General features: G+C 41.4%; 1 protein-coding gene across 1 annotated transcript in view; it reads right to left on the minus strand.

Annotated features, from left to right (window-relative positions):
* Positions 1-311: 311 nt before the first annotated feature.
* The window catches only part of AMER3 (APC membrane recruitment protein 3), a 39923-nt gene continuing 16684 nt past the window's right edge, over positions 312-23550 (minus strand). The window contains exon 3 of the mRNA XM_071566782.1: positions 312-5564. The gene's annotated coding sequence lies outside the window, so the exon portion shown is untranslated. The remainder of the gene's footprint in view (positions 5565-23550) is intronic.

Below are 23550 nucleotides of genomic sequence, written 5' to 3' on the forward strand. Positions count from 1 at the left end.
CAGTAGGTAGTATTTTGATCTTGATATTCTGATTCTCCCAGAGCTCATTGACTTACATGCCATGTTCTCCTACACAGAGGAGAAGAATTAGAGAAGCAGTGAATTTTGCCTTTATAAGCCTTTGATATATGCTGGAGATTTAAAGAAAATAAATTATTCATAAGCAGTAGGAGGGTGGGTTTTTTCTGAACAGAGAATTTGCAGTGCTGGACAACAGTAATTCACTGATGTCATACAAAACAATAAAGTGACATTGATTAGAGACCAAACATAACGTTGAGTCCAAGTGACTTTAATATGTAATGTAGAATATGGTAACTAAAATATAATACATAAAGCATATGTACATCAGATATGACATATATGAAAAATAGTTAACAAAATAAGTTAAACAGCATATAAATGCATGTATTTTAGTTACATAATAAACCATGTATGTACTGGAATTTTATTAATCTGCTACTCAGATTTTAAAATGTACCTGCTTCAGATTTCTTCCCTATTCTTGAACTTGACAAGTTTTCACAAATCCTCTTTTTAGGTGTGTGTAAACACTCATTATGCATATGTGTATCTATATATATATTTATATGTACCATGCATGTACATTGTTCATCCAGGAGTTGTATCCTTTTCATTAAGTAGAAGCCAGAATAAGTAACAATATTCTCTCTTAAATATCCCTCATTTTACCTGCAACTTCATTTGTATCCTGTGCATTTGCTGTAAAGTGTAAGCATGTGAAATATCCTGCCACTAAACGTTCCAGCTTACTTAGAACAATGCAATATTGTGAGTGAAGCAAAGCATTGCTCTAGGACTTGTCCTTAATCACCTACATTTAACTGGAATACCAGAATGCCATTTTAATACTTTGCTTTTGGAAGAAACACTTACCTGACAGTTCATGTAGATCTGGTATTTCTTTTTGTGGTTTTTTTCAGACACTTTTACTAGTATGAGATTATTTGCACTCCATTTTTATCAAGTGGTGAATGCTCTCTCTATTCATAGCAGTAAGTGAGAGTTTGTTAATGGTACTCAGGTATCTGGTCTTTGGGCTGGGAGTTCCAAAAATACCTCTGAAACTCCAGTGAATTCTGTGTTAAAAGAAGGAATGTCAAGAATTCATGTCTTCAGGATAATATAGCTTTTTAAAAATAATTTTCCCCAAACATTTTTGTATCTTTTATTGAACCAGGAGATGGTGAAAAATCTATTTTCTCCTTCAAGGTTTCGTTTAGCACAAAGGCATTGTTCTTTTTTAATTATTATTCTAATCTTATGTATGGACACAATGGGTCACTGCTTCTATTCCTGTAAAAGCAGGACAAGAAATAGAAGAGCAGTTTCCTACAAGCTGCTCAGAAATTTTGTACTCACAAGTACAGAAATTTCCATAATTTATCCTAATTTTCCATTGTATCCATTTAGAAGTTTAAAAGCCATCTAACACCAAAGGGAGATGACAGTATGTTAGGCTGACAGCAGGCTGAGGAAAGCTGTTCTCACAGCTACACACTGCATGAGCAATTGAATATCACATGTAGGGAATATTTAATATTCAGATTCAGTTCAGCAGCATGTCCTCATGTGTTAAGGAGACATTGCTTGTGTAATATAACAAGTTTAATTTAAAGATTATCCTCTGAACTAGTTTACAGCCAATCTTGGCAAACACTTTATTCAATATGATCTTGAGGAGATAAATTATCTGTGGCTTTCTAAAATGGAGATTAAGTCCTGAAGATTTTTGAGCTTTCCCCAGCTTTGCAGTAGCAGACACACAACTCTACAGGGAGAACTAGAATAGACTCCCCACAGGCATTTTTCCCACGGGGTGTAATGCAGATCTTCAGTTGTTCTTTCGGAAGCATGGATTGAACCCAGGAGCTCTGAGCCTCAGAGTGCAAGTGTGAGGAGGCTGCACAGCAAGATCACTACCCTGCACTTTAGGAGAGCAGACTTTGGCTTCTTAAGAGATCTGCTTGGTACAGTATCAAGGGATAAAGCCCTGGAGGGAAAAGGGTCCCAAGAAAGCTGGTTGATATGCAAGGATCACCTCCTCCTCCATACTCAGAAGAAATGAATCTCAACAAAGAGAAAGTCAGGCAAAACCACCAGGAAACCTGCATGGATGAACAAGGAGCTCCTGAACAAACACAAAAACAAAGCCTAATGAGGGTGGGAGCATGAACAGGCAGTCTGGTAGGAATACAGAGAAATTGTCGTCACCAACATAGCCCAAGCAGCCAGGGATTATGTTAGGAAAGCTAAAGCCCTGATAGAATTAAATCTGGTCAGGGTTGTCAAGGGCACAAAGAAAAACTTCTATAGGTATGTCAGTGATAAAAGGAAGAGTAGAGAAAATATGAGCCCTCTCTGGAAGAAAATAGATCTGGTTACCAGGATAGGGGGAAGGCTAAAGTATTCAATGACCTTTCTTGCACTGGTCTTCACCAGCAAGTGCTCCACCCACACTGTCTGAGTCACAGAAGGCAAAGGCAAGGATGGGAAAATGAAGAACTGTCCACTGTAGAAGATCCAGTTTGAGAACATCTAAGGAACCTGAAGGTGCATGGGACCTGATGAGATGCATTTGCAAGTCCTGTGGGAACTGGTGAATGAAATAGCTAAGCCATATTTGAGAAGTCATGGCAGTTCAGTGAAGTTCCCAATGACTGGAAAAGTGGAAACATAACCCCCATTCTTAAAACAGGAAGAAAGGAAGACCTGGGGAACTACAGGCCAGTCATTCTCACCTCTGTGTCCAGCAAGGTCATGGAGCAGATCCTCCTGGATACTATGCTAAGACACACATGGAGATGTGTTTGTGACAGCCAACATGGCTTCACCAAGGACAAATTGTGCCTGACAAATGTGGTGGGGTTACAGCATTAGTGGACAAGGGAAAACCAACTGACATGCTTGTGGACTTCTGTAAAACATTTGACACTGTCCCACATGGCATCCTTGTCTCTTAACTGCAAAGACAGAAATTTGATGGATGGACCACTCAGTGGATAAGGAATTCTCTGGTGGTCACACTCAAAAGAGTTGTGGTCAACAGCTCAATGTCCTATTGAAGGGCAATGACAAGTGACTTCCTCGGGGATGGGGTTTGGGACTGGTGCTGTTTAACAGCTTTGTTGGTGCCATGGACAGTGGGGTCAAAGGCACCTCAGCGAGCTTACCAATGACACTGAGCTGTGTGGTGTGGTTCCCATGCTGGAGGGAAGGAATGCCATCCAGAGGGACCTGGACAGGGTATGTGTGTTGGTGCTGGGCCTGCATAAGAGGAGTAAAACCCCGTCTTCCTGTCTGTACTCATTCCCTCTGGATTGCATTCTAAGGGAGCCACTGTCCCTCCACAGATCCCAGCTTTGGAGTCAGCAAGGAGAGCAGAAGTCCTGCTGTGGGAAGCTGTTGGCTCCCCCTGATGGGACAGGCAGAGGCCACAAGAGAGGAGCTCTGAACACTTCTAATGCAGGAGCAGGGACTGGGTAGCTCTACCAGAGGAGCAGGACTTAGAGGGAGAAGAGCAGCAGCAGGAGAAAGAGAACACCGGTTTGGGAGAGAAAAATCACTTTTTGCTCTGTGCCTGTAAGTCAGGAGAAATAATAGTCTCCTTTGAAATACTGTCTCCTTTGCTATTTGGCAGCAAAGTGACTTTTCTCTTTCTGTTGCCTTTCTTTTCCTCCCTGATGTTGGTTACTCAACTTGAAATCCAGGGAAGAGATGTGCAGCATGCTGCAAGGATGGGAAATTCTGCCTCTCCTCCCTCCAGGCTCTGGACTCTCCTTCACAAGACTGTTAGTGAGTTGAAGGAAGTAAAGGAGGCTCCTGTAGTAATTACAAAATGAAAGGGATCAGTTGTGTGAGGAACAACTAGTTTTTGTTCAGACTGCTACTGGAATTTTAAGCCCAATGTTTATTATTATTTCATTAGCTCAAATCTAATACATCATTTAGCATTTCTGGAAAGAATGCCCACATAATGAACTCCTTGGCATTTCAGCCTTTTAAAGGTTTAATGGCAAGGTCTGAGCAGTCTTCAGAGATGTAGTTTTGTGCCATGGAAGAGGGTCTTAAATGTCTATAATTTATATTTTCAGGAGATACTTGTGGTAAATTGACTGCATTCAGAAAGTTGATTTGTATTGCCAGTCTTGGGGGGTTGGAGAGAGAAGCTCTCCTCCTGTTTACTGTAGAGTAATACTGAGAAAGTTCCTTGTCTAAGGGATGTGATTTCATTTTAAAGCATCATAGTCTTGGAGCATCATGCATTTTTAAATTCAAATCCTTCAAAATGCAGGCATCTCTTAAATACTGTGGTTATATATTCTTTCCATTATAAATTATTGAAGGTAGACATGATCTTAACTTTAGACATCAGAATTCAGGCATCTAATCTAAGGCATTTTTCCCTTGCTGCAGTTCCCAGCCTCACAGGTCCTTCTTCCACTTCTTCCCATGACAGCAAACCTCAGGGCAAAGATGCTGCCTCTAAATACTGTCTGAGGCAGGGCACTGGATGAGGAGGTTAAGACCTCTTAAACATACCATGGCCACATGGGACCATTTGATCATCGGGTTCCATGTACAAAGCATAGTTGTTTTTTTTCCAGTTTATTCCCAGAATAAGATAGAACCAAGACCACATTCAAACTGGAGTATGAAAACAACAACTGTTTGGTTAAACTGTCTCCAAGGATGCCACAAAAAAACCTAAAAATTGGGCTAACAATGTATCTTATCTAGACCTTTGAGATTGATTTTTGGATTAGAAAAAGAAGACCGTATAAGATTAAGCTCAGCTGTTATCATGGATATAAACAATGTTTTCTGTCATTTAAAACAGAATCAATGAAGTTATTTTTGATGGTGATTTTCAAGTATAACTCATTATTCTATTCACAATTTCTGCTATGATAAAGACATGTCTTTGGACAATATAGGGCATAGTGTATTTTGCTTCCTGATACTTTTGTTTGTTTAAAAAATACTTTTCTCCAGGCAGTAAGTCTTGCCATACCAAAATAATTTAGAACCTTCTTGCTTTAAGATGGATAAGCAATTCTCATAAAATATAGTAAGGTTTTCTGTAAAATTAAAGAAAAATTAGTACAACGAAAACCAATTTTACCTCCTCATAACAGCTTCCCAAGTGAAAGCTCATTTTGCACATGCCTGTATTTTTAAAAAATAGTGGTATTTTCAGTTGTTGTGTGGCACGAGGTGGTGGAAATATGCTTTTTCTCTAAAACCTTGTCATGGCAAAGCTTTTTTCAAAATTCTACTGAAGTTGGGTTTGTTTTTAAAAAAGAGTATTAGTTACCAGCCATCTGCAAGCATGGCTTCAGGGTGCGTGGCTGTCAGAACTCCTAACTGTATTAGTCAATTAGACAGAGTAACATGATTTTCTGCTGCAACACCTCTGGTGAGATCTCTAGAGGGAAATCCGTGTTGATTCTGATCTTGGTACAGTGTCCTGGAACTGTGTCATGCTGTGTTACATGTTGGGGGGACATCCATATCTACAAATGGATTCTTCAGTGTTGCACCTGCAATATAAACAAAAACATCTTATATATTCATGCATTTCTTTCAAGGTTTTATTTAAAATATATTGATGAGTGAAGGAGGGAAGATAACTAAACCAGAAATCTGCAATCAGTTCTGTTTGGCTTTAGTATTCCCCCAGCACCTGCAGTTTTCCACTGCCCCTCACCCCAGGCCAGACCTCTCAGCCTTCCCTTTCTTTGATGCTGTCCTGTTCCATTCCTGTGGCATCTGTCTCTGCTGCTGGCTCAGTCAGCAGTGTCACTAAAAAGTAGCAAATAGATTTGGACAGATCAATCTATTTCTCTCTTCCAGATGGAGTCCTTTTCTAGAGCTCATCTAAGTGAGTCACTTCAGGGGTTGGAAGGCATTAATATAAAGTCCAAGATTAGATGTTGAATGAGGCAGTAGAGGAAAGAATGTGCCTCCTCTTCCCCAAGATGGTTCTTGCTAAGGACATGCTTATGTAGTCCTAAAAATGTTATCAGATCAGCTGAGATGGACTTCTCTGGTGTATTGGGACCTACAGGCTCTTGTAGATGCAATTCAGAGTATGGCTCTTGCTGCATTCTCTATTCCCTTGTGCCAGCTGGTAACCCCTGTCCATTGTGAGGAGCAGGCAACAGAGCTGTGAGTGGGCAGACAGAGGAGGGCAGCCTGTCTGATGGACGGGGCAGAGCATCCCTGGGAGGATTAGTAGGAGCTCACTCTTACCCTGTTCTCAATGAAAGCTCTGAGGAAGGCTTAAAAATTCAAGTGATAAGTCCCACCAAAACCAGGAAAATCTTCAAATGTGTTTATAGATAGCTTACTTAAGTAAAAAATGGTTAGTACCTTCTTACTATCTCTACATTTTTCATGTAATTGGAATTATAAGTGGAAGACTCCTCTGTACTCCTGCAATACTCAGGTGGTGTTTGTTACTAAAACACTGATGCTTCAGGACTCCTGTACACAACCAGCCTGTCGGTGTCTGCAGCCAGTAGCTCCCCAGTTTGTGCCCCTGTTCCAGCTGCTGGGAATAGCTGCATTCCTGCCTGCTCCACTGACCCAGGCACGCTTCCCAAGCAGGGAGGAGGCCTAATCCTCGGAGAATCCCAAGCACAAATACTGCAGCAGCATTTGGCAGGCCAGCATAGGAATTTGTGATATTCATAAGCTTGCCACAGTTTATTTTCCTTGATCTGGAGGTTGTTTTTCCACGGGTTAGAAGGGACCGATGAACCATTTTGCCTCCTCCTGCACCGTGCAGTGCCGCCGGGAGCTGAGGAGCGTGCCCATTCCTGGCACTCCAAGGCTTTTCCCCACGGAGCCCAAGCCCAACACTGCCGGTGGAACGCTGACACCTCGTGGCTGAGCTCCAGGTCCGGGCCCTGGCTACATCCCCTCTGTGGCTTTGCTGGAGCAGCCTCAAGCTCCAGGCTCCAAGCTGCAGAATTTTTACATAAGAATCACTCAGGTTGACTCCCAAGTTGTGTCGTTCCTAAGATTTTTTGCTAAGAAGCACAGTTTCTTTTCTGTGCCCAAGCCATTCAGGATGCTTGCCAAAAATGAGAGTTTGGGCACATGAAAATCTCCATGTAACCTGAATGTTGGCAGTTCCTGAAAAAAAAGCAGAGAGGTTTAAAGTGTGCTTGGAAAAATGATGTGAAAAGCTGCTCAGTGTAAAGGTCTTCTTCAACTGTTTAGGTTGCTGTGCTTCTTTCTGTTGAATGTACTCTGTGAAGCTCTCAGTGTGTACCCTGTCTTCAGAGAGGTATTTGTCAGTTTATTAAAGTAATGTAGTTTGCAGTTCTCTAAAGCCCCATCTGTGGTGAAAAATCACACCAAAGCCCTGTCACCCTGCTGGAATAAATGTCACATCCATTTGGCAGTGGGGTAAGTAAAAGACTCAGGGTGGTGATGTGCTTGTTGAAAATACTACATCTCAGAGTCAGAGCTGGTGACAGGATAGGGAAGTTTTTAATGTGCTCTGGGCCCTGGGACATGGTGTTTGACAGCCCAAAGGACAGGGACAGGAGACAGTGCAGTGGCTTTGGTGGCAACTGGGAGAAATGTCTAGAGCACAAATCTTACCTGACAATCTGAATTGCTACAAACTCTAAACTGTGCCTGTAGTCACTGGAAATCTGAAAACACCTGTGAGCGTGTGGGCCTTCACACGGATCCAGAAAGGATTTAGACAGTGCATCATTCCAGGACTCACATGTCCTGTTTCCAGCCGTGTCACCCCCGTGTACACTGGCCTGTCTCGGGAAGTTCGAGGGGCAGGACCGTAACGCTGCATCCCTCCCTTGTGCAGGTGCCGCCCCCCGTTGAGCAGCGCAGCGATGGCACCGCCGGGCACGAGGGGGCACAGCCGAGCGGCGGCCGCGGCCGGAGCAGCAGCGCGGGATGCGGCGGGGCCATGGGGAGGTGGGAGAGCCGGATTTTCGCGTCCGGCCGGTGTGCCAGGCAGGGCAGGAGGGCTCTGCAGCCTCTCCTTTCCGAGGTCATCATCATTATCGAGTCCAGTTCTCTCGCAGAATGTCTGATATTTTAGTATTTCCTGGACAGCAGCTCACTCGTTTCATCTGCAGATTCCCTGGAATTTGTGGGTGACTGTCAGCTCGGTCTTTACTGATACTATTTAAATATTTAGTTCCTGAGCAGCTCCCCTTTCACGATGCAGTTTTCATGACATCTCAGCTCTACCTGCAAATTAAAACTGTGGGATAGACTCGGTGATGTCCCAACTCTCTTAGTTCCTTCCTCCTACAATCACATCTGATGGTTTTTCTTTTTTTCTGGTGTGATTTTTTCTGTCATCAGTTGAATTTCTAAGCCTCATCGTACGTGCTTTGAATTTTTCAGTTATTTTTCATGTAACTTAAGGAACACACTTCAATGTTTTGTTGGCTGCAGCAGAACACTGGCTCTTTAAGGCCAGAGGGGATGTTTTGCAAGATGAGTTGCTTGTGTGCCTAAGGAAATCTATTAAAAAAAATATTTGATGTAGCCTTTGCTAGAGAGAAGAGTGTCTTGGGAGTTATTAATGTCAGGGATGAGTTAGAATGTAGGGCCGCTGTCCCCTTAAGGGCCTGCGATGAAGAATCCTGCATTGTAAGGTTTCTTCTTCTCTCATCTGGGACAAAGATACGCCTGTTATCCTCAGAACTGAGAGTGATTAGATGAATGAAATTCACCTCCTATCTGATGGAAGACTGCCCTAGCAAGGACTCTCCAAAGTAAGAGAAAAGCCTGCTGATTGCAGTTGAAGGGTAACAGGAGGGTAAGATTCTAAGTCAAGGAAGTCTGGACTGGAAGCTTAATGACAGCATCAGTTGAGAGATCAATGGAGACTTCTGTGCCTGCCTCCATAACCCCTCCCCATCGTTCCCCATAAAAAGAAAACTGATTAGCTTAATTTAAGTAAACACTGGGAATGGGAAATTGAGGCAAGGTCTTTGCAAGGAGCTGTTTCTACCACGAGGGAATGCCCTCAAGCATTCTTTGTCTAGCCTGGCCATTGAACTGCTGTAACCTTGAGACCAATGTTATTTATCAGCTCTGCTATCACACAGAGCTAATTACTCCGGCTGGTTGTGTGGTTGGAAGTTAGCTGGGAATTTTCTGAGGGAATGATTTTCAGATGGGTAATACACTACTTTTCAGAAGTTTAAATATTGTGAAAATTCAGTTTGAATGGAACAATTAAAAAATGCTTCCAGGAAAACAGGGAGATTTGACAGTAGAACAGAATTGGTCCTAAGCAGCATGCACAGAACAGGCAGATAATCCATCTCAGTGGTCTGCCATGGAGATATTCAGAAACTCCCCTTCCATGTTTAAAAAGACTGTAATCATGAATTGGCCTGATTTTTTAAAAACCGGAGGATTTTCATTTCCCAGTCACCTCAGTTTCAGGGCATGTATCATTTCAGAACAGTGCCTTGAGCACACTACTGCACACTAACAAAAATACTGTGATTTCTATTCAGAAACACATTTTGTAGGAAAATCCCAAGACTACTGGCAATTGTGGTTTGGATTTTAGTCCTGCTGAAGGTTGACCACCCACACAGAAAAACTGCAGCTGTGCTGGTGCCCCCTGAGTTCAGAGGATCTCTGTGAAAGGGCCAAAGGACCTTGATACTGTAATATTACATCTCTGAACATTGTGCAGTTTTCCTTGCTTGTAGACCTCAAATTCTCATTCAGAATGAGCTTTAGACAGAGAAATCCAGTACATATTCCCTGTCCTTTTCCAGCCTTTATATGCCACTCCAGAGATCTTAAGAAACCAAACTAGTGCTTTCTAGGTAAAGTAGAGGTTCCTCCATAGCTCAAAGGCCAGGACTGTACTACTGATGTTGTGATGAGGCAGATATGCACAGATCAGCAACTGGGGTGTGACCTGAACTCATTTGTGCATAAAAAACAACTTGTCACTGTCAGGTAATCAAAAAGTTATACTGTAAAAATCTTTTTTTGCTGTTATAAGCTGCATCTGCTTTGGAATGCTGTGCCAGCATAATATACTGCATAATATTATAATACATAAAACCTGTGCTGACAAGGCACTCTGAGTGTGGACCTCACCTAACTTGCTACTCCCTCCTTTCCCCAAACTACACAATAGAAAAGGCACAGAAAGAAAATAAAGACAGAGCCTCTCTAACTGCTTCTTGCTGGAGAAACAGTAATTTAGTAGTAACTTGGTGTCTGGTTGTTTTGCAATTCTGAGCAAACTATTCAGAAGATTTTGTATCAGTGACAAACTGAAAATGTCAGGCAGCCACTCTTCCCTGCCTTTCCTAACTGCATCGTGTTTTTCTCCTCCTTCATGACTTTATTTTTTTCTGTGAATCTTTTCATGTCTACAGACCCATCCTAAAAAAAATCAGAGCAGAAAATTATTTAGATGAAATATTTCATGAGAATGTGAACAAATGGAATTATCACAATGTGACAAAATAACTGATGCATTATATAGAAATTTTTCTTCCTTTTTTTTCCCATCACAAGTGACTTGAATAACATCCTTCTGAAATGCTGTCTCTGAGACAAATAGTGCCTGAGCTCTGTTGTGTTTTCATAAATACCCAACAGTCCCTGCAAGTTAAAAAATCATCACATGCTTAGTGCACTTGATTATGGGGACAGGGTCAGGCTGTCAGAATTGCTCTGTAATCTCTGATTCCAAACAAAGTTTGCAGTTTTGCTGTCTCCAGCTTGTTCCCATCCTCATTGTCTGCTTCACAGCTCATGTTCAACCTCTGAGTCAAGGTCACAGTCAGCCTGAAAATCAATTTTCCACGCCTCCATTACGCCTTCCTCAACCGTATTTCTTTTCTTATCTCTCTCCCTGAAAGAGCTGCCTGCACAGCTATGGCTGATGCAAAAGTTCACATGTGCAAAATCTTAGCCAAATAGGAAGCCTATAATAAAACAGGCTGTAAATAATCCCTTCCTCAGTTATCATGAGCCTTTCAGATTATTTCTATTGGATAGTCATTTAAATCTTGTCAGTGCTCCATTGTGCTGCTGTTGATTGAAATGGTAATGAGTGCGATGGAGTCTCTCAAATTGTTCCGTTTTTCCAACATGCATCATTTCCAGGCAGTTAGCAGTGCTCCCATTGCATCTGGCTCATTGATTGCCATGTACAAGCTGGCTGTGTCTGCAGGGCACACTCAGGCTGGACTGCAGGGAGTCCTGTGTCATCTTTGTGTTGCACATCTAGGGTGTATTTGCTGACTGGTGTAGCAGGGCCAGCAAACAAGCCCCCAGCAACCAAGAGTAAGTAGCAAACTGGTCAGAAGTATGTTTGCAATTAATTTTCCTGAGCCAATTCCTTTTCTTCTGCTGGGTACAGCCCACTGTCCTGCAAATCACTGCACTGCTCTTTGACTCAAAATTCTCTCTCTGTTCTCCCATCCAGACTGTATCTGCATCTGGTTTATCCTGTGCATAAAATCCTTTTATCTATCTTATCTATCTATCTATCTATCTATCGCTGTAATTCATGTTATATTACCTCTAAGGTATCAAAATTTCCCTTTCCTCTGGCCTTGATAAGCACAGTCTTGCCTGTTGATTTCCACTCAGTGTTGTCATTCAAAAATAGTATTTTTCTGTCTGATTGTGTGAACCCAAATACTTGTTGCATTGTGCATTTCCCCTCATCTGTCTTACTCTGTAACATCCATCATTTGGTGTTTGACCCCCTTCCAAGGCTTCTGAAGGCCAATCTCTCCTGTCAGTGGTATCCTGGTCTATTTAAATACTGATTCATGTTTATGATTAGTCAACAATATGAGTCTTCACTGTCTCCTTGTTATGCTTCCAAAGAAGAAATTTAATGTTTTGTTCTATGGAGCTTCTTGTGTTTGGAAGTCCATCTCTGAAAGTATGGAAACACTAGATGGCACTTCCATTTCTGAAGGGCTGACTGGTACTCTCATTTTCTTGATACTCTTCCATCTGTCTGTATCTATCTATGGGTATTGCTTTGCATTGTCATTTCTAGACATCATTTTTAGCCCTTTGGAGTACAGACCCAAAACCTGGTCTCTGTTTATACAGCATTTAACATGGGGAGAAAAGTTGGGTAAAGGGGAAGGAAGTCAGACATCCAGGTCTGGAGTATGTGGTCAGGGCAGCAACAGAAATGATTACATGATCTTTATTTTGTGCTCTTGCAAAACTGAAGTTGAAATTTACTTTCCTGAATGGTCTCTCTGGTCAACTACCCTTGGTGCTAGAGCTGACAAAATCCTGTTCATTTTTCCCCTTGAGCATATTTATAAGGCCAGTTGTTGTGATCCTGTTTTGGTAGATCAATGTGTAGATCTGTGTAAGTTTTTGCTAAGCTTTGCTGGAATGCAAATCTATGTGAAGCAGTGATGTCACACAAAGACTGGCAAGCCTAATTTCCCATCTGGAACAACTACAGATGTAAAATGGATGCTTCCACTCTCAGTACCAAATTAATATCACTTCCTCTTATTGAAGAAGGGTGGACAGCAATAAATAGAGCTAGAGGGAAATTGCCAAGTGTTACATACAAATTTATTGGCTTCATTTTGAGCCATGATGAAATAAGGCAAATCCTTCACTTTTTCTGTCATAAGAAGTGCTGGGTCATGTAGAGTTTGAAGAGGTAAAAATAAAATGGAACCATTTCCAGTGCAGAACTTCAGCTAACTTGTCAACCCTTCAGCATAGGAGTAAGATTGACTGGGGCAGCCACTCACACTGGGGAGGGAATGTTTTATTCCATGAACATGAGGGAAGGATCCCATCTCTGCACCAGAACCTCTCTGTCTGACAGAATGGGAAGGCAGGCAAAGACACTGGCAGCTCCTTGGGGCCAGGCTCACATGCACCACTGCATGGGAGAGGTCTAAAAGTTCATCAGCCTCTCTCGAAGAGTTTTCCGTGCCACCCTAGAGAGGAGATGGTGCCTGTCTGAGCTCAGAGGTTGTGGAGCTCTCCTGAAGAGACTACTTGACATGCTAATCTTTCATGAAGACAACTGTACTATTAGAGAAAATTACACTCTCAGAGGGGGTTATTAGCAGACAAAAAAGGCTTTACTAACTGCGTTCTTTTACTTGCAAGTGCTCAATTCATATTTTGCAAGAAAGATAGACAGGGAAGCCATCCATACCTCTGGGGCTCCAAAAACTGTTGAAGTGTTTAAAGAGCAATTCTCTAAAAATGTATCACTGGAATTAGAGCTACAGACACCAAGGAGACTCGTTAGATGCTGAGATCTGGTCCAGGTAGTTCAGGTTTGAAGTTTAGTGACAGGTGTCCAAATTGTAGTACCATCCAGACCAGTAAAAATTTGGCTGTGAGGGAAACATTTTTTTCATCTGATCCTTGAGCTTTGTCTGTGATTCTCTGCAGAGAGCTCCTGTCCCAGCATGTGGATTTGGATCCAGGTAGGCTAGTGAACAGTAACTGAGGAGAGACTGAACTGGGACACCACCAGACCAAGCTGGCTGAAGTTTGTCCAGCGTGTCACTGGGACTGCCAAGAGCTGCAGGTTCTTTACCAGCCAGAGCTGTCAGGGCAGTGTTGGCAGCTGGACTTTGTCTTTTTGTTCTTCAGCAAAGTCAGGCACACAGGACCCAACTGTGCAGTTTTCCTTTACAGTCCTGCCAGTTAATTTGTTCTTTGGCAATAGGAATATTTTCTTTAGTTGACCTTCCCACACCTGGTAACTGTATTTTTAACCACAATTCACATCTTTGACCTCCCAACAAAGAGCTGAAGCATGAAAAATGCATGAGGCCCTGGTGAGGAGGGCAGCTGAATGGCTGCATTAGCACCAAGGCTGAATTATTGATAGAAAGGGTAATTTTTACTTTCCTTTTAGCTATTGAATAATAGATTAAAAGCTTCACAATCAGATTATTTTCATTACTCATGTAAATTGCTTGTTCAGTTAAGAAGAGTGAGGAGAACAAATGAAAAGCACCCTGGGGTGGCAAACACATTAGATTTAAAATGTTTATGTTCTAGAGTATTTATTAATTTTAGATGGATTTTCAAATAAATGTTTTGATTTAAGAGTAGTATAAGGAATGTTTTATATTATTCAGGTAATATGAATAGACTTTATTTTCTCTGAATGCAACTATGATCCATTTATCCACACAGAACTAATGTGTTCAGTATTAGCTGGTGTCCATGCTAACCCAGAAGAGAAGTGATATTTAACAGTTGAAATTACCAGACAGAATAATATCTGATCTTTTCAATTATGACATTATGGAATCCCTCAGTCTTCTGAGGTGTGTGATGTGCCACCCTGAGATGTCCCCATTTGTGTAGCCCTAGAGAAATAACTTTGATTTTGCTTTTTCCATTTGGTTTGGTTGCAATAAAAATAATGCCTGTTAAATCTTTTTAGGGATTAACAGTCTGTTTTGCTTCCTACACTGCCTTTGGCTATCACAGCTCCTGGCTGGTTATTACAGTGCCCAGCAAGGATCCTGCTGCAGATTTCTGTCAGTCAATCAACAGCCTTCCTGTGGAAGGTATTGCATGTCATGATTGCCCTCAATTTTGAATAGACATTTGCTTCTGCATTTCCACTTGTGCTTCTCTCCTGCAGGGCTGGATGATATTGACTTTGAACTGGACAGCTCCTCTTCTCTCAGCTTTGAATTTTTTTCAGCACAGACTCAGCAAGTATCTGGTAGGCTGACTGGGCAGCTTTCCACTTATATCCCTGTGGCAACAACTTGAAAAAGAGGAAGAAAAAGCAAATTTTCTTTAACTGAAATAATTAAAAATAATTTGTTACAGCCTCTAAGGAAAAGTAGGACTTCCAAAATAGTGCATTTCCATTCTTCTGTTGGTATTTTCTTAGCAAAAGAACCAAAAATAACACAGCTATCAATATTGCTTCATGTGAGTACCACAAAATGTGGTTTAGTCATGTTAGGTATTGATTTAAGACACACTCAAGTCTCTGGAAAAATCTCCATGGATTTGTGACAATATGTGTCGATGAGAGGCATCCCATTTAATACAGCAATTCAGGATTAGATTTATGCAGAATTGTGCCTTTTAGAAGCCACACAGGCTTGTTTCCTTACCCATAGAGCTGATGGAGAATAAATAATATCAATACACTTCTTAACACAACCTTCCTGGAAAGCCTCAACTATCCAAATTCAATCCCCACACATTTTCAGATCACGAGTCATCAAGAGGGACAGGAGGATTTGGTAAATTTTGTGGTGCTGAGGACTGAGTGGTAAGAAGAGAAAGGAGGCAGTGTGAGTTCTCTGTGAGTGGGCTGCTGAATGACTATTCAAGGGTAAAACAGAAATATGTACCACTGACCTACTTAGTGTTGAAAGTCTCCATTATTGATGAACTGATCCACTTAATGCCCTCCTTGTTGCCTGCAGTTATCTCAGTAACAGGATGATTTCAACTATTCCTCCATTTCTTCTCTTCATGTAATTAGAATTTCCATGTTTTATAGCCTGGTAGTCTGACCCAATGGAACATGTACAGCTGAAATATATAGGCTGAGCCAGAATTTTGGATCTGCTTTTAAAACTTAAATTTAGATACACAAGACTGTAAATTTTAGTTTGCATGGTCTGCTAAGGTCTACAAGGAAAAGCACTGATGATGGTAAAGTCTTGTGCCTTCAGCTTGCTGTTTAGAACTGATCCATTTTGGTAGGGTGTTTTTAAAGGATAGTTTCTGCAGGACTCTTGAAGTATTGGCATTGTATTTTTGCTTTGTTTTTATTCTATTAGTCCAACTCCCACAATAGATCAGGCTTTTCTTTGTTAAAGAAACTCAGTTACCTCTGACAAGCTAAAAAAGCAAATGCTGATCCAAATAAAACTAAGAATTTATTCACAGATTTTCCTATTTTTAGTGTACTTTAAAAAGATCTATTTTCAAAACTTGCTTTTGGGTTCAGTATATGTCATACAGGCAACCAGAGAGATGAATATAAATTACATCTTAAATAGTATAAGTGACTCTGTTCACGTTGCCAAAGGCAGTGATTTTATTTTGGAAGGTAAAGCCTTTTTTTAACTGTGAGGGCTGTGAATGTGATAAATGTAGCTGTCAGCCAAGTGTGGGGTGGGGAGGAAGAGAGAAGGAAATCTTCCTGTGCTATGTTTAGCCCCATTCATGACGTAAAACCAGCAACTGGTCTGGGCTGTAGTAAGTTCTGTAAGTTTTATGACCCTGTTATTTAGAACTGACTGAATGGCTGTGTTTGACTTAATAGCAGTCTCTTAGAAAAAAAGAGGAAGGAAAAGCAGTGAGTCAGGCTAGGACATGCCTTGGTAAACACCTCGGGGTAGGCAAAGGGCAAATGCCCAAATTGCTTCCTTTGGGCTTCATAACTTCTTGGTTCCTGCCAGGTTGAATCACTTGGATTGCCAGTGATGGGGTCCAACAGATCACAAGGGCTGTGAACTCTGGGCCAGATTTTGTGCTGAGAAATGAGCTCATTTCCCTTCCTCTTGAAGTGAAATGAGTGACTCCTACAGACTCCTGGAATTGAAGCCATCCTTGGCTTTTCCACCAAGGAGAAGCCTCATGTTAAGTTAGTTACTCTGCAAACTCTCCTGTGGTTTAACAGACCTCTTTTGAGACACTGTGAGTTTTTCTAATGCTAAATGTTAAACACACCATTTCTGTGTCAAGCCTGGCAGGTGTTTTTGTTTAGAGTTATTACCAGGAGTCTGGTATTGTGAGCCACAGATTTTGTATCCAGGCAGATGAGCTTGGATAATGATGGAAAACAGGCAAGATAATACTAGGGTTACTGGACCTGCTCTAAAAGCAGGCTCAACCCAGAGGTAAAGGAAAAGATGGAAGCACAAGTGCAGCTGGTTTTTTGCAGTAACAGCTGACCTGTGCCCAGAACTGCACTGAATGGGGGAGACAGTATTTCTGTGTCATCTTTGCATTCCTCTTTTCCCATCATTGTTGTCTATGCTCTCTTGTTTCAGACCCTATAGAGTTGCTCTGCCAACTGGAATTTGGCCAATATGAATGTGTGACCCAGACGTGTTGACAGGTTTTTATAATAGTATTGAATGCTTTATCTTAGCCATCCAAGTATTCCCTTTCCACACAGTCAGTCTTTGGAAAGAGGATTTACTGGATTTATGGTCCTTAATCAATCCTAAGAATCTGTTCTGTGATTTACCATCAGCTCAACTGCCTGTTAAATTTGCTTAACTTAACTCAGCACTTTGTCAGAAAATGTTGAATCACTGACCTGTTTACTTCTTATAACCCAGCAAAGGCTGTTTTGTAACCCTTCCCCCCATGTCCAAAAATTAGGACACATTCTATTGTAAATTAGCATGTCCATTAAATGATGTGAACATAGAATGAGTTGTAGTATGTGGGAAATTAAGTCCAAGGGTGCCCAGCTGCAACAGAATCTGCTGAATATGGCATTCTTCTTGCTCCTGACCTTCTGGGGAAGGGAACTCTACCTGGGAAAGGCAGAGGACTTACTGTGATACACTGTGATAATTTGTGTTTAGTAAGCATTTGTATTCTTGCAGATGAATCAGTCAAAAGGCTCCTACATTGTAAAAGCAGATCTACACAGCATGGGAACATCCTGTTTTATTTAAAAGATGAAAAGTGGCTACTTAGACATCATAACTGAATGATGTGTTGCATTTCAAATTTCCATTTGCATCCTCTTCAGGAAGTCATTTAAAAGATTAGAAGGACACGGCAAGTACAATTAAATTTTCTATATTTTATGGCTAAAATTTCTAGTGAAAACTTGGGGAAGAAAGAAGAGAAAGTGACATCAATGACCCTTCAGTTCCACTAGTACATAGCTTACTGCTATGTTTTTGTGTATCTGCAAATGTGTGCCTGATAAGGCCAGGGCTGGGCACTGGTGAGGCACCTCAAGTCTTGTGTTTAGTTTTGAGCTCCTCAGGACAAGAAAGACATTCCTTGGAGCATGCCCAGGGAAGGACAGCGGAGCTGGGGAAGGGTCTGGAGCACAAGTCTGATGAGGAGTGGCCAAGGGAGCCAGGGGTGTTAAGCCTGAAGGAAAGGAGGCTCAAAGGGGACCTATTTCTGTCTGTCATAACTGTCTGATCATAACTCCCTCTCTTCTTCTCTCATTCATGAGAACAGAATTACTCAGAAATACTCTTGAACTAGAGGTCTAAGTTTGACCTTGTGAATTACTATGAAGAAATGCCAGAATCTTGTCATTTCTGTTAAAATTTTTTTGCTACAAAAGCCTTCATATGTTGTTATTCCTTGAAGTGAACCTCATTGATAGCATAGAGATGAGCAAATCTGGGATTTTGATAAAAACACGAAGATTTTGTGAATGTTTTCTGTTAGCTCCCAAGGCACAAAACACACAAGATTTTCAGAAATCAGTGAAGGACATTGTTCAGTGCACTTCATACTCTTGGGCATTTATGTTCATGGAAATGCAGTTAAATAATGCCAAGTTATAAATTGATTCAAAATTGCCAGTTTGGAAGGTATTTGACAGTGGTGTGCAAACCAGAGATCAGTCCCACTGTGACTCCTTCCCATCTTCAGAGTTTGTTTGAAGAAAAGTCTGACCTTTAAGCAAAATCAGATCCATTGTTTGCCAACATTGATTGGTTTATGCTTTTCCCTAACACTGGATTGATTTTTAGCACAGTTCAGTAGAGAGGAGTTGAGCCTTTTACCAGGAGCAACTTTAAATGTGGAAACCTGGAAGAAGAGAGATCAAACAGTGCCCACAGGAAAGTAGAACTGAGTTTTCTTAAAGAAGTAGATGTAGCACCACTGCCCAATAAATAACCCAGTGGAGAAAACTAATTTTCAGATAAACTTTGGTATTTGACTAGTTCTGCCACCTAATGGAATGGAAATTTGAAAGCATACCTGAAATACTGGCAAATTGTTCCCATAATAAAACTTTACCTATGCTCTTCTCAATACTGTAATATGGGAACTGGACAAATGAAAAAGTGAAGAAAAAATTGAAAATGACAGGAGTGAACTTTTCTGATTTTTCTGCATGAACACACATGTATTTATTCTCTCTGAGATAGGCTTTTCAGGTATGCATCAAAACCACAAAGAAGTATTGTGTGTGTCAGTAACAGTAGATTTTTAATTGATTATGCTGCTTTGCATATTTATGTTAATGGAGACCTATGTCTAAGGAACTAAGTAACTGGTTCCTGTAAAAAGTCAGGAATCTCCTGGCAGGAATCTTAATAAAACAAGGTTTTCAATGTTCATGTCACTGAGCTTTAATAGTTAGGTCTTAACTGACTTAAGGGTTTTCTTCCTGGGTGCTGGAGAAAGCTCTCTCTATGGAAGGGGGTTTGTACTAGACCATTACTCATCATTGTCTTGTGCTCACTTTGAATTTCCGTGCTTTCCATTCTAACACTCAGTGGATTGCTGCGGGATAGGATGGCTGATAAACTGCTGGTAGGGGAAGTTTATTGATCTGCATGCTGGGGATGATTGCCATGTGACGTTCTCATTAGGTAACAGAATACTTTTTATAGATTTCCTGAGCTGATTAAATAAAATGAGGACTGAGACAACAATGCCTGCAGGTCAGGGTTAAGAGTGAGATGCTCTCTCTGCTTCAAGGCAAAGAGACATATAATCAAGAGCAGTGCAAGGCACCAGTAGCAGCAGAAGAGGGTCCCTTCCTGGAAGATCTTCCTGAAGTCTGGTGGCTTAGTGTCCAAAGAACATACGAGGGAAAGCAGAGGGAGGTAGATAGCAAACTGTTCTCTCTGCACCCTCTTTCCTGGGGGCAGGAAAGAGCCCTTCAGGCCTGCATCTCTTCCCCTCCTGCAGAAAGGAATCAAAGCTAAAAAGAGTGAAAGAGGAGGCAGAAGGAGAGCAGTAGCACAGAATTGTGAAGGGGTTGTTCAGAAATAAGAAAATTTGAGCCCACATCCTAATGGAGAATGTTCAGGGTCTACAATTGCCTAAAGGCAATTTTCTTTAAATAACACTGGGTTTGCTGAACTGATTTGGAAGCCAGTCTAAAACATATTTAGGAACCATGGTTTGGGGTTTTTTTTCTGAACTATAGTTTCACACCATAGAGTTGCAGATAAACTCATCTGTTCTAAATATATACTGTCCCAATTTCTGTTCATTTGAAATACCTATTTTATAGCATTTTTCAAAAGCTTCCTGAGTAATTAAGAAAAATAATAGAAGAAGGTCAGTGGTAGTTTAGTAACCCACTAATTCCTGTAACTCAACATTAGGAGGTGGCAGTTCATTGCTAACAATGCTACTGTTGTCTAAGTCCTTCTAGGCAAAGAACCAGAAAACATTTCCCAGCTAATTGGAAGCTACGTGAAGCATTCACTCTTTTAACACATGTAGCATCCCATCAGAAATCACAGTGGCCAACGGTGCATTTATTAATAGAAGTGGCCTCAATGACGAAACAATTTGGCTGCTTTGAGCACGGCGATGCTCGGGCCAAAGTCTGTGCCCACTGTATCCCACAGGCATGGAGGAACCAGGAGGTGGCTGGGCAGTGAAGCACAGTGTGAAGAGGGACTGTGAGAGGCTGGTGCATGGCTGTGCTCTGTAGGGAACAATGCTGCCCAGCAAACCACGGGGACAGTGGGTTTGCAGTCCCAGCTAATGCTCCGTGATCCGTGGGTTGGGATGCAGCAGGCTGAGCACGCAGGGCTGGCTGAGGGGCCTCACAGTGTAAATGTGTGGGAACGTGCTGTGACCGACATTCTGCTCTCCCAGAATGTTGGCTTGTCTGTGGCTCTTTACCATGCCAGGCCAGATGGAAGCTCCTTCATGCAAAAAACATTTGGTCCTACTGCAGTGCCCTCCCCAGAGCCCATATTTTCTTTGAGTTTTCCACTATCCAGGTGTTCCCAGCCCACTGAAAAGCTCAAATAATGGAGAGCAGTCAGCACTTGAAGAAACCTGTGCCTCACAGGAGCACAGACACAGATGTTGTGTTGACTGGAGAGGAGCCCCAGTCTTGTACACTGCCCATGTATCCTGGAAATGCAGGAAAGAGGTGTGTGACCTTGAGAAGTCTAACAAAAGGAGTGCCTATAGAATACCTAAATTGTGCTGCTTAGCTTGTTGCCAGTGTTTCACTTGTAGGCTTCACAGCTACCAGACCTCTGTAAGCATTTTTATTGCCTTTTCTAAGACTATACAGGTTTCAATGTCGCTTTCACTTCCTTCCTCTGTCAGCTCAGCTACAACAACTGCTGCTCAGTGCAGGTCTGGCCACCACATCCATATTGAATTCCTGCCAGTGGCTCCCTGAACTGCCAAAAGGGCCATCTGGTGCATCCTGCCCAAGCCAAGTGGTGCTGGATTGCAGGGGATTGTGTTCCTCCCTCCCTTTGCTGATTGCTCCCTGCTGGCTTACCTGGTTCCCAGCACAGGTGAGGACTGACCCAGCTGTTCTGTTCTGGGTGTCTCCTGCCCTTATAACCCAGACCTGTTCTGGGGGCCAGTACTGAAGTTTGCACTTTTAGAGTGTATTCCTACAGGAGACTGGTTGTACTTTGCAAGAATTTATCTCCAATAACTGAAGTATAGAACACAGGTAAGTGTAATGGTTTATTGTTCATTGTTGGCTTTCAGCATAAAGATTTTTTTGTTTCCTAGATGAAAATTCATAATTACAGTCTATAAGCAGTCAGATGATTTATGTACATTCATTTTAATTTCCTCATATTCCATTCCTTTTGATTTTGGAGGTACAATGTTAGATAAAGACGTGGAGAAACTGCAGTGGGGAGGGGTTTTGTGGGTTTTGTTTGTTGTTTGTTTGCTTTGGGTTGTTTGTTTTTTTTTGCTAGCCTGGCCAACTTGGAATTTCAATCATTTATCTGCAGAGAAGCCAAACACAATTGAGGTCACTCTGCTGTTCAGGATTAAGCCAATAATAGTTAGTATCCAATAATAGTGAATGCAATTACAGATTTTTCATTTTTTCTTTATCAAATAAAGGGAGAGATTATACCTCCTGTCAGAGGTCATGTTTCAGCTCAGGGCAGAGTGCTGGCCTGCTGATCTGGGGAGATGGAACACAGTATGGCTCTCATGAGCATACTCATGGTGGTAATTAGGGACATTGATTTCTGAGGAAATCCCACAGGTACCAAGAACAGTGTCCTATCAGTTTAAATCAATAAAAAGTCCTAATTGTGTTTACTGGTTGTTAGGTCGAAAATGAGCTACAGGATTTGGCCTTACAAAAGTATAACTTCCGTAAAACACAGTTAGGGCATAGACAGGAGCAGGAGCACAGGAATGGTGTTATGGTAGAGAGTTGTGAGTGTCAAGGGGTAGGACCAAGCTAGAAAGGAGAAGCTTTTCTTGAAGGTGACTGTAAAGGTGGAACCTTTCATTTCTGATCATGAAATCTAGAATTTTTGGAGGGCTCAGAACTTCACTACAGAACAGCAGTTTGTGCTTCTGAGGTTGTTACTGATCTATAAAATATCAGAGCATGGCTGCTAAAAAATTGAGGAAATAAAGTGAAAACATACTTCTATTTTCCTATGTTTGGTTTGTTTTCTTGGTAAAAAAAGTATGGACAATAAATATTTAGACTAAACTTTATTCAGTTAAATGAAAGTTGCCTGGTCTCTGGATTTCTTTTAAAACTCTGCTTCATATTTTGATTTTTTTTATATTTGGAAGCCTAAATGGCCCTCTATTAAGCAGCTTTGAAACACATTATAGTAGAGTATAATCTTATTTGAGAAACAATAAGTTGCCCCAGCATTTTATATCTGTATATTTTGATGGCTATTTGATCAAGCCACTGGGGGTTCAGGGCATTACAATTTTTATACTGACTGATGGGTACATTATCTTTAATAATATAAAAATCTGTAAAGTTCAGAGGTCAAGGGAGCAAGAGAGAAATCTTCCCCCTAGGTGTCTGTACGTATGTTTATTGCTATAAAATCTGATAACATAAAGCCTTCACAGTTCTGTCACTCGCATCATAGAGCCCTCAATCAGCAAGAAATGTCACTCTTAAAAGAACCTCATCTATTCTTAATTTGTGATTCAAGAATTGCATTCAGTCATTCAGTCTAGCTGTCATCTCCTTTAATAAACACTAAAGGGAAAACTAACCTACCTTTTTCAAACAGAAAAATTATTAATTAATTTTATTGTGTGCTTTTTAGGTAAAAGAGCTTGGGGGGGGGGGGGAGCTAAGGGCATTTTAAAATTTGTACCTATGATTCATTAGGTGTTCCAAAATTTTACAGATTACAGTTGAGGAGTATTTTTGAGAGCTGAGATGATTCAAGTAGTATCTTGTTATTTATTAAAGCTTTAAGAAATCTAGCCAAAAAAGCCTTACATTGCAACCCTGCTGTTTCCTGACATCTTTTTCCTGTCTCAGAAGCAAACTACTTCCAAAGACCTAATCCCTCTTGCAGTCTAACCTAACCAGCCTTGCCCTGATCAGAT

The sequence above is a fragment of the Pithys albifrons genome, chromosome 11 (assembly GCF_047495875.1).
Source record: "Pithys albifrons albifrons isolate INPA30051 chromosome 11, PitAlb_v1, whole genome shotgun sequence".
Taxonomy (NCBI): Eukaryota; Metazoa; Chordata; class Aves; order Passeriformes; family Thamnophilidae; genus Pithys; species Pithys albifrons.